We start from the raw sequence: 8,018 nt of genomic DNA, 5'->3' as shown, positions 1-8,018 counted from the left end.
CTTTCGAGTTTTCACATCTGCTTGCTCATATAGCACCTTTTCCACCTGACCACGAAAACTGTCCACTGTCTTCTCGCTAGATTTGTTTAGTTCCAGCATCAGATCCCTCTTTTGCGTACGCCTGATTCGACTTACACTACCGCGCAAGTCTGTCAATTCCGGATCGGCTTTGCCTTTCCGGAGGATATCGGTGTAGGATATATCTCCTTTCTTGGAAATAATAATTATTTCCGGACGAGAATTTTGTTCTCTCCTCCCCCTCACGTAGGGTATCAAATGAAAGGTCTCGATTAGTATTTTCCGAAGCTTATTTTTGACATTTATTGGAAAGCTGGGGAGTGCGCGGGGTCGAAAGTGATCATTTCTTTAACGGACCCATTCTCAGAAACTACCCAACCGAAAAATTTGATAAAAATCACAAGGCTACCACTATATGGTATGTATCTGCTCAAATAAACTTAATAATAGTATATTGCTATAATTTTTAGTAATTGGCTGAAAAACCCTCCTTAAGTTCATCTTAGCACCATGATGTGCAGTGATGTAGGCTATAGCATAGAGCATGGTCTTACCAAGTTTGGTGCAAATCGCACTATTACTAACAAAGTTATAATAGGTCAACGTTGTCGCCTCTTTGCAAATTCAAGACTATGAATGTAAATATCATCCGAAAGTGGATATCCTAACATAATATATGCATATATTACGTCCTACGTACTAATGGGGACAAATGCATACTCAAATGTCTTTATATAATATAACAAATACACAAAACCTTTCTTACCGGAAGCGTCTAGCTTCCGGTTTCCCGACTTGTTTCAAAGTTAGGCCCGTAGTCGAAGACCTACCCGGACAGGCTTTTTCTTCTTGCTCGCGTATTGGACACCAAGTGATTCACTTATTCCATCCCTGCTCTGTTTTCCCGCGTTCTCACCTACCTTATGTTCAGCGTCACCTACCTCTCCTGTGTGGCTTTGCCACATGACGCTTGGGTGTTTTCTATCGTTCGAACAACGTTTATAATTTTATCTTACTAAATATTAAAATGGTGGGGTTTAAAAGAAAAACTCTTCAAAAATAGAGTCTATTTTTTATTGAAAATAAGAAAAATAAAAAAATAAGAAATTGTGAACGGAAAAACATAATTGTGGTTGTGATGTGTAAAATAATGTGTAAAAATTTCAGCTCGCTTGATTCAACAAAACTTTACTTGTGCTTCTCTCCAGGTGAAAAATATGGTTTCAGCAAAAATACGCGTATGCACGTCAGCATGGCGCCTGTTCTCCTGTTTGCTGAAATTTGCAAAATATTTTGAATTTCAGTCTGAAATTTCTGCTGTATATTCCCCACATTTTCCGCTGTCAAAATAGATATAACACAAAAAATGCTCAATGTAAGGAGAGTTCCGTTTCATGCTGGGCTAGTATTTTAGATATCGAGGTGGACGTATCACCCCGGTCGAAGCAGAACAAGAATTGCTCTCGTTGATCGGTCGTCCCCTAGCAATGTTCTTGAACTCATCCCACGATTTTCTGAGAAGCTTGCACTGCTTCGCCACTGTTCTACACTAATTTGTAGGATGACCCAATATCCGGCAATCCTGTGATAGTGGGTTTCATTGCATGACGAGAGCGAACACCGATTTAGCGCCAAACGACATCAAGTTCCGTGCCAGTGATGATTAGTGAGACTGAGGACCTGGGTTTTGTTGGTGTTTATCATCAACCCGACTCTGTTTGCTTTTTTCTCCAAATCCAGAGCCTTTGGCTATGATCAAAGATTTGGGGAGAGAATAAGTGCGAGTAGATATCATCCGCGTAGTTTACATATTTATATTATGTATGTTTAGATTACCGTTAAACCCTTTCACGTCGTCCAGCTAAGGCATCATGAGGAAAGTCATCGACAACAGGAAGAATAAGTATCGATAGCAAAATGCAACTTTGCTTGACTTCGCATCCTTTGAGATTTTACCTCCATGTTACGTACTATACTTTTTGCGTTATCATATCTCGTTTTGATAATGGTTATTAGTTCTTCAACCTCCCTCCATTCTCCAACAAGATATCCTTGTGTATGTGGACGAATGAGGCAACCCGTAGAGCCGCTATACAGTTTCGGTAACAAAATAGCAGCGCCGACTGACATGAACTGTGATTGGTGAATATTTCAAAGTTCGATTAAAATTAGAATATAGCAAGCAAATATGTGTAGTAAGAGTAAAGTGCAAGGAAATTTATATAGAGAATTTTGATAGAAAACAAGTCGGGAAACCGGAAGCTTGACGCTTCAAGTATAAAAAGTTTTGTGTTTCCCTATGTGAGGAGCATAACGCAATTTTCCATTGGCTGATAGCATTGACTCGAAATATTTAAATATTTAAATCTCAATTCTATCAGCCAATGGAGAACTACATTATGAAATTGCTTCACGCATTAACGTAACCTGAATGAAGTGGCATTCCACAACTGGTGTTCTTTGTGATCGATGTATCAGCGAACGTCTCATATCTAAAATTTACCGCAATGTCGTCCATCTGCCGAACGGCGTCTTGCAGTAATTGAGACGAAGCTTTTGCATTGGGCTAGTGGCATGACACGTTTTGATTACATCCGAAATGGGGATATCTGCGATCGATATGGGGTTGCACCGATCGTCGAAAAACTGCCAGTGAGGCGTTTTCGATGGTGTGGTCACGTAATTCGCGCTAACGGGAATTCAATTGCCAATATTGATCTGAACATCGAAGTCAATGGTAAGCGACCAAAAGGCCGGCCAAAAGAACGGTGGCTTGATACGCTGGATGAGGATTTAAAAGCCTCGCCATTACATCCAGAAGAGTGAAGAGTGCATGACAGCTCCGTGTCACAAAGCTAAAAATTCCATTGCCCTCTATTTTTATAGAAACAATTTAAATAAATCATTTGATGGGAAGCCCTGTATTGATAATAGTCAACCTCATACGCTTCACACTCTGAGTGTAATATTATAAGCGCATACGAAGAATTTAATCTACATCAGGTATAAAAAAAGGATGGGGAGAAATAGATTCATCATGAATGAACTTTTAATGTTTCACCCGAATGTCAATTATTCTTGTTAATTATGACGTCAGCATCTTATTTGTAAGGCTTAGGATGCGGTAAATTCGCACGAAATCGATAAGTTTGAACTTCTCTAACTTTGTCACTAATAGTCATAGTTCCATAAAATTTGACATATGGGGACAATGGGACATACTTTGAGGCCTAGATTTCATCTAAGCGCACCACCCTGATTTTTTTTCGGATTTTTGGGTTGGGTAGTTTCCGAAAATGACTAAAAGCACTAATTGAGACCTTTCAACCGATACTCCACATGACAATATTCGATGAAAAAATTTTTTTAACCTTAACTGCTTCTCCACGATGTGCCATTGAGTCCAAAAGCTTTTGTTACCTTTCAATAAGGGTCGCCTACCAGAAACTTTCTACTATAGTCCAAAAATCGTTATTATTTTTTGGTTTTTGATTTCAAACGGTTTTCTGACCTCCGCGTAAATATTTTCTATTGGATTGAAGTTAGGCAATTTAGCAGACAAATTTAATTACAACAATTTCATTGTCCAAAACATTCTTTAGACTTTCAGTCCGTATGTTTTGGGTCATTGCCCTACTGGAGGACCTGTTTAAGAGGCATTTCGTGCTTAGCATACAGGAGGTTAATTTCCTGCAAAATGTCTGTAACGACATTTTGATCCACGGTGCTCTTGGTTCAGAATATTCGACCAAGACCATAGTAGGAAAAGTAATTCCATATCATGAGGCTGGATAAGAACTACTCTTCCGTTTTTAATCGCTCTCGTTGCCAAGCGAGAATCATATTCACAATTTGACGGATCTTAAACATACTATCTTGTTCCTTTGAAACCAAAAAAGAACGATTTTACTTTCGTGCGTCTGTAAAATATAATATTTATCCATTTTTAAAGGAGCCAGTCCACATGTTGTTTTGCATATAGAATTGTTTTTGCAATATGTGTTGTTTTCAAAATTGGCTCGTTCCTTGGGCTTCCATCAAATTATGGTCCCTTAAGGGGGTCATCCCGTGCGAAGGCCGTTTTATTTGTCTATTTTTGAAAAATTATTTTGGAAGACTGGATAAAGATAGAAACGTGATTTTTTCACCATATGTTTATTGATATCTATATATATATAGTATATGTGATAAATTTTTCAGCTTGATATCGTAACTAGTTTTCGGAATACGTGTCAATTTATGCACCCATCTCCAAAAAAAGGTGTTTTTCTGCTGCCACGCTGGAGGGCGCTGTGTTCATCTGAGAAAAAAAAACTAAACGGCATTTTAATGTGGACAATATTCCACGGTCCGCAAACTAGGATAATTAGAAAATATTAAAAGGTAAATTTTTGGTGGGCTTTTAAGCTTAATTTTTTGGACTTTGGTGTTTTTTTACCGCTTTTTGTAAGAATAAAAAAAAACGGCCCATCCGATTGCAATTATCCTAGTTTGCGGACCGTAGAAATATGTATGAAAAAAGTTGTGAAAATTTCAAAGAATTTGGTTGGATAGATTTTGAGCTATAGTGGCAGCCGATTTTCAAGATGCAGTTTCGAGAAAAACGCATTTGAAAATTTAAATGTGATTATTAACTGTAAAATTTTCACTCAGCATTAATCTGCTATACCTGGTCCATAGAGAGCACCCTCCGTTTCTTCAAAAAAGTCTTGTAAGGCCGATTGTTGCTCTCTGGTTTCAATTCTGGCTCTTTGAGCTAGGTCAGTCGATCGTCGTTCGGACCGCCAAATTCGCGCTTCATTACGGCGGTCGACATAAACCTGAAATACGAGCCCAACTTGAGATCCCATTGTCACTAGGATTTTGAGAATGCCATTGAATCCTTCATTGAAAATAATTAAAGCCAGAAAAGTGGCTATTTCTACGACCTTGGCCCCAGAATGAAGGGGCTTAGGAGCGAAAGTCCAGATCAATGCATTTAACGACTCATTGTTATTCTGGGTCTCTGCTCCTAAACATCTGTTCAAGAGATCATCTCATCTCAAAACTTCGTAGATTGGTTTGATGACTGTTTGAATTTCTTCAGTCAAAGGTGCCTTCTCGTGGTGGAAACTATCCAGTTCTCCTTTAGCTTCCACTTTGCGCCATTTGCACCAACTGTCCTCGCCTGCTGTACAATTTTAATGCTGAGGATTTTCGTCTGTAGAACATTTATGGAAGACAGTTGCCCAAATTTCTTGCTTCATTCCTTCTGTCGAATTTGCGTCTCGACCAATAGCTAGTCCAAAAAATGTAGTGAGGTCGTTAATAACCTTATCAGTAAGTTTTCCAACCCCTTTTCCACCAATGCCTTTGTGATTCTTCTTTGCATTTCTAAGCCGCGTTCCCATTCTTTTCTCGACATGTCCAACGCCTTCCTTTTTTACTACTACGTATATTTTATTATTTGCAGAAATTTGCAAAAATACCGCAGAAAACTCCAGCAAAATCCAATATACAATATACAAAACTTGTCGCAATTGGAACATCCATGTTCATGCTTGCTAGAAGTTTCTTTGCTGATGTTGATGCGAAGTCCTTTTTCTTCTCTGATAAGTATCGATTCCCATGAAATACTGGTTTTTTAGTTGGAGCATGACGTTGAACGTTAAAGCGATCGCCCTTCGTACGATCCACTTAAAAAAAATCACTGAACGCACAAACAGCACAATACTTACAAGAAAATATAACTGAGTATAGCTTGAAAGCCTTTCAGGCTATCACTTTAGACTGGATTATCCTTTTTATTCCAAACAGCAAATAAGTTTAGACGATCGATTGGTTTTCCATATTTTTATATTTATACCTGTGTTCGAATTTATAACGCTCAGGTAAAAAAGATTCGATGCTTTTTCTCATCAAGTACTCTAGCCGCGGCTGCAAACTCCTTACCTGTTTAACACTGTAATTTCTGAACAACTCGGAATATCGGAAAATCTCTTTGCCCACATATTCTCCACTATATATAGATACAATTCATGCGAAATCGATCTCTCCAACCCGGCACACGGGATAACCCCCTTGATCTGTTCCGAACTGTTTTAAAGCATATCTTCAAGTTGAATTCCTCTTTTATATCAACTGCATGCAGCCACGCACTTCTGTACGAAAACTTGACGATACATTTTACGTCCGAAAGTTTCACGGACCACGAGTTTCAAATGTTTTTTTTATATTATGATTTGAAACTTCCTCTTTTATTTTTACCGTGCTGAATTACCAGAATTACCACCTTTGAACAGAAATTATATTTAAAAAAATTCTGCTGTTGTAAATTATAACCACTTTCACACTTCGCTGGAAGTAACATTTCAAAATAGATAAATTAATAAAAACTTGAAAGAAAGAGGAATACAATGTGTAATGTCGCATGCTACTTTCCAAATGTGTACGAGATAAAATAGAGCACTCGTTTTCTGGGTGGTGTTTGCCATGCTATAAGAAGAATTTGTGTTCAGCATTGAGTATTTTTTATCTTTACGAGCGATGTATGCATTAAAAGCACAATAAATATAATATGTGTATGGGAGCAAAATATAATTAGAAGCGGTGTAGATAATTCAATAAAAAGTCGGTAGTTATTTGCTTGGAATAAAAAAAGCCACCTCTCGCAGTCGGTAGGATTCGAACCTACGCTCCCAGAGGGAATCTGATTTCTAGTCAGACGCCTTAACCGCTCGGCCACGACTGCACGCTATGTTCATTTGTTTTGTGTCCACATATATTTATGTAGCACATACTCATCTACAAATTGTTTTGTTCTCTCTGTGTGCATCTGAAAGCCATATGGCGCGTGTTTGCAAAGTTTATAAGTTTTTTATTTTCGATAGTGTCTAACATGATTAATTACATTCTAGCTTAAATATTTAGCTTAACTAACTTAACTTTATTTCAATGGGTGGCTATTACAATTGTTTGGCCTACCCGGCCTTCTGTGTAATTCTTACGTTAATTGTATTGATTTAATACATGAATCTTCACATGTATTTTCAACTGATCTGAATTATTTCAAAACTGCGCTTGCACTAAAAGCGGCATTACTTACTTACTTAAACTAACTAAGCCTAAACTTAATCTTACTTAATCTAACTTACTCTAACAATAAATACTTAACCTACTATTTACAATAGCACATTACATGTCTTGTGCTTAGCCTCGATGTACCCCTACCAGGCAGGGAGAATCATATAGGGAAAGGATGGCGGGTTTAAGAGCTTCGTTCACTATTTGGCAGGGCCTTAGGAAGTTGGCCAATGGGAAGGTGCTACCCTGTTGGTAGAGTTGCCGGATTAGTGGATTTGGATGATTCTCCGTTCTTTCGAAGAACCGTTCAACCAAGTTGAGAACGAATTCTCGAAGAGGTTGTAACTTGGCGCACCGATATACTTCGGCGTTTTTTCCAACCTTCTTGGTTTTCCAATTATAGGAAAGACCAGTGCAGTACCTTAATATCCGGCGTTCGAATGCCTCACATTTGGACATGGTTCGGGTGGAGCAAATGATCCACGTGGGCGCTCCATAGCAGATAATGGGTCTGATCAGGGTCTTGTAGAGAGTCAGTTTGGCCTTGGTGCTGAGTCCTACCTTCTTTCGAAGAAGGAAGTAGATCCTACTGAGTGCACCGCGTGCTCATTATAGTGTTTCCGATCTTCATTTTCAAGCGTTTAGCTTTTCTATGGATTCCTCTAGAACCTAGGTATCTAGCTTTCCTCCGGAAGGTGCAGAATTGCGTTTTGGCCTCATTAATCTTAATGCCCCATGCCAGGTAATATTTGCCGAGGTCTTTCAAGTATCTCTCGACCGTTTTGGCTGTCCTGTTGGGGTGGAGGCTTGAAGCGAAGATGAGAGTATCATCGGCATATTGAATAAGTTCGGTGCCGGTCTCGGGAGTTGGGACGTCAGCCGTGAAGATATTATAAAAGGTGGGTCCAGAAATGGATCCTTGCCGTACTCCCGATGTT

The 8,018-nt window shown here is 38.8% G+C and overlaps 1 non-coding gene across 1 annotated transcript; it reads right to left on the bottom strand.

The window, feature by feature from the left end:
• Positions 1 to 6,666: 6,666 nt before the first annotated feature.
• On the bottom strand, positions 6,667 to 6,748 carry Trnas-aga. Its single transcript has one exon. It is a non-coding gene; the product is annotated as a tRNA-Ser (tRNA).
• Positions 6,749 to 8,018: the final 1,270 nt, after the last annotated feature.

This window comes from Hermetia illucens, chromosome 3, assembly GCF_905115235.1.
Source record: "Hermetia illucens chromosome 3, iHerIll2.2.curated.20191125, whole genome shotgun sequence".
Taxonomy (NCBI): Eukaryota; Metazoa; Arthropoda; class Insecta; order Diptera; family Stratiomyidae; genus Hermetia; species Hermetia illucens.
Note: the sequence above shows the minus strand (reverse complement) of the source record. Positions and strands in the feature narration are given on the sequence as shown.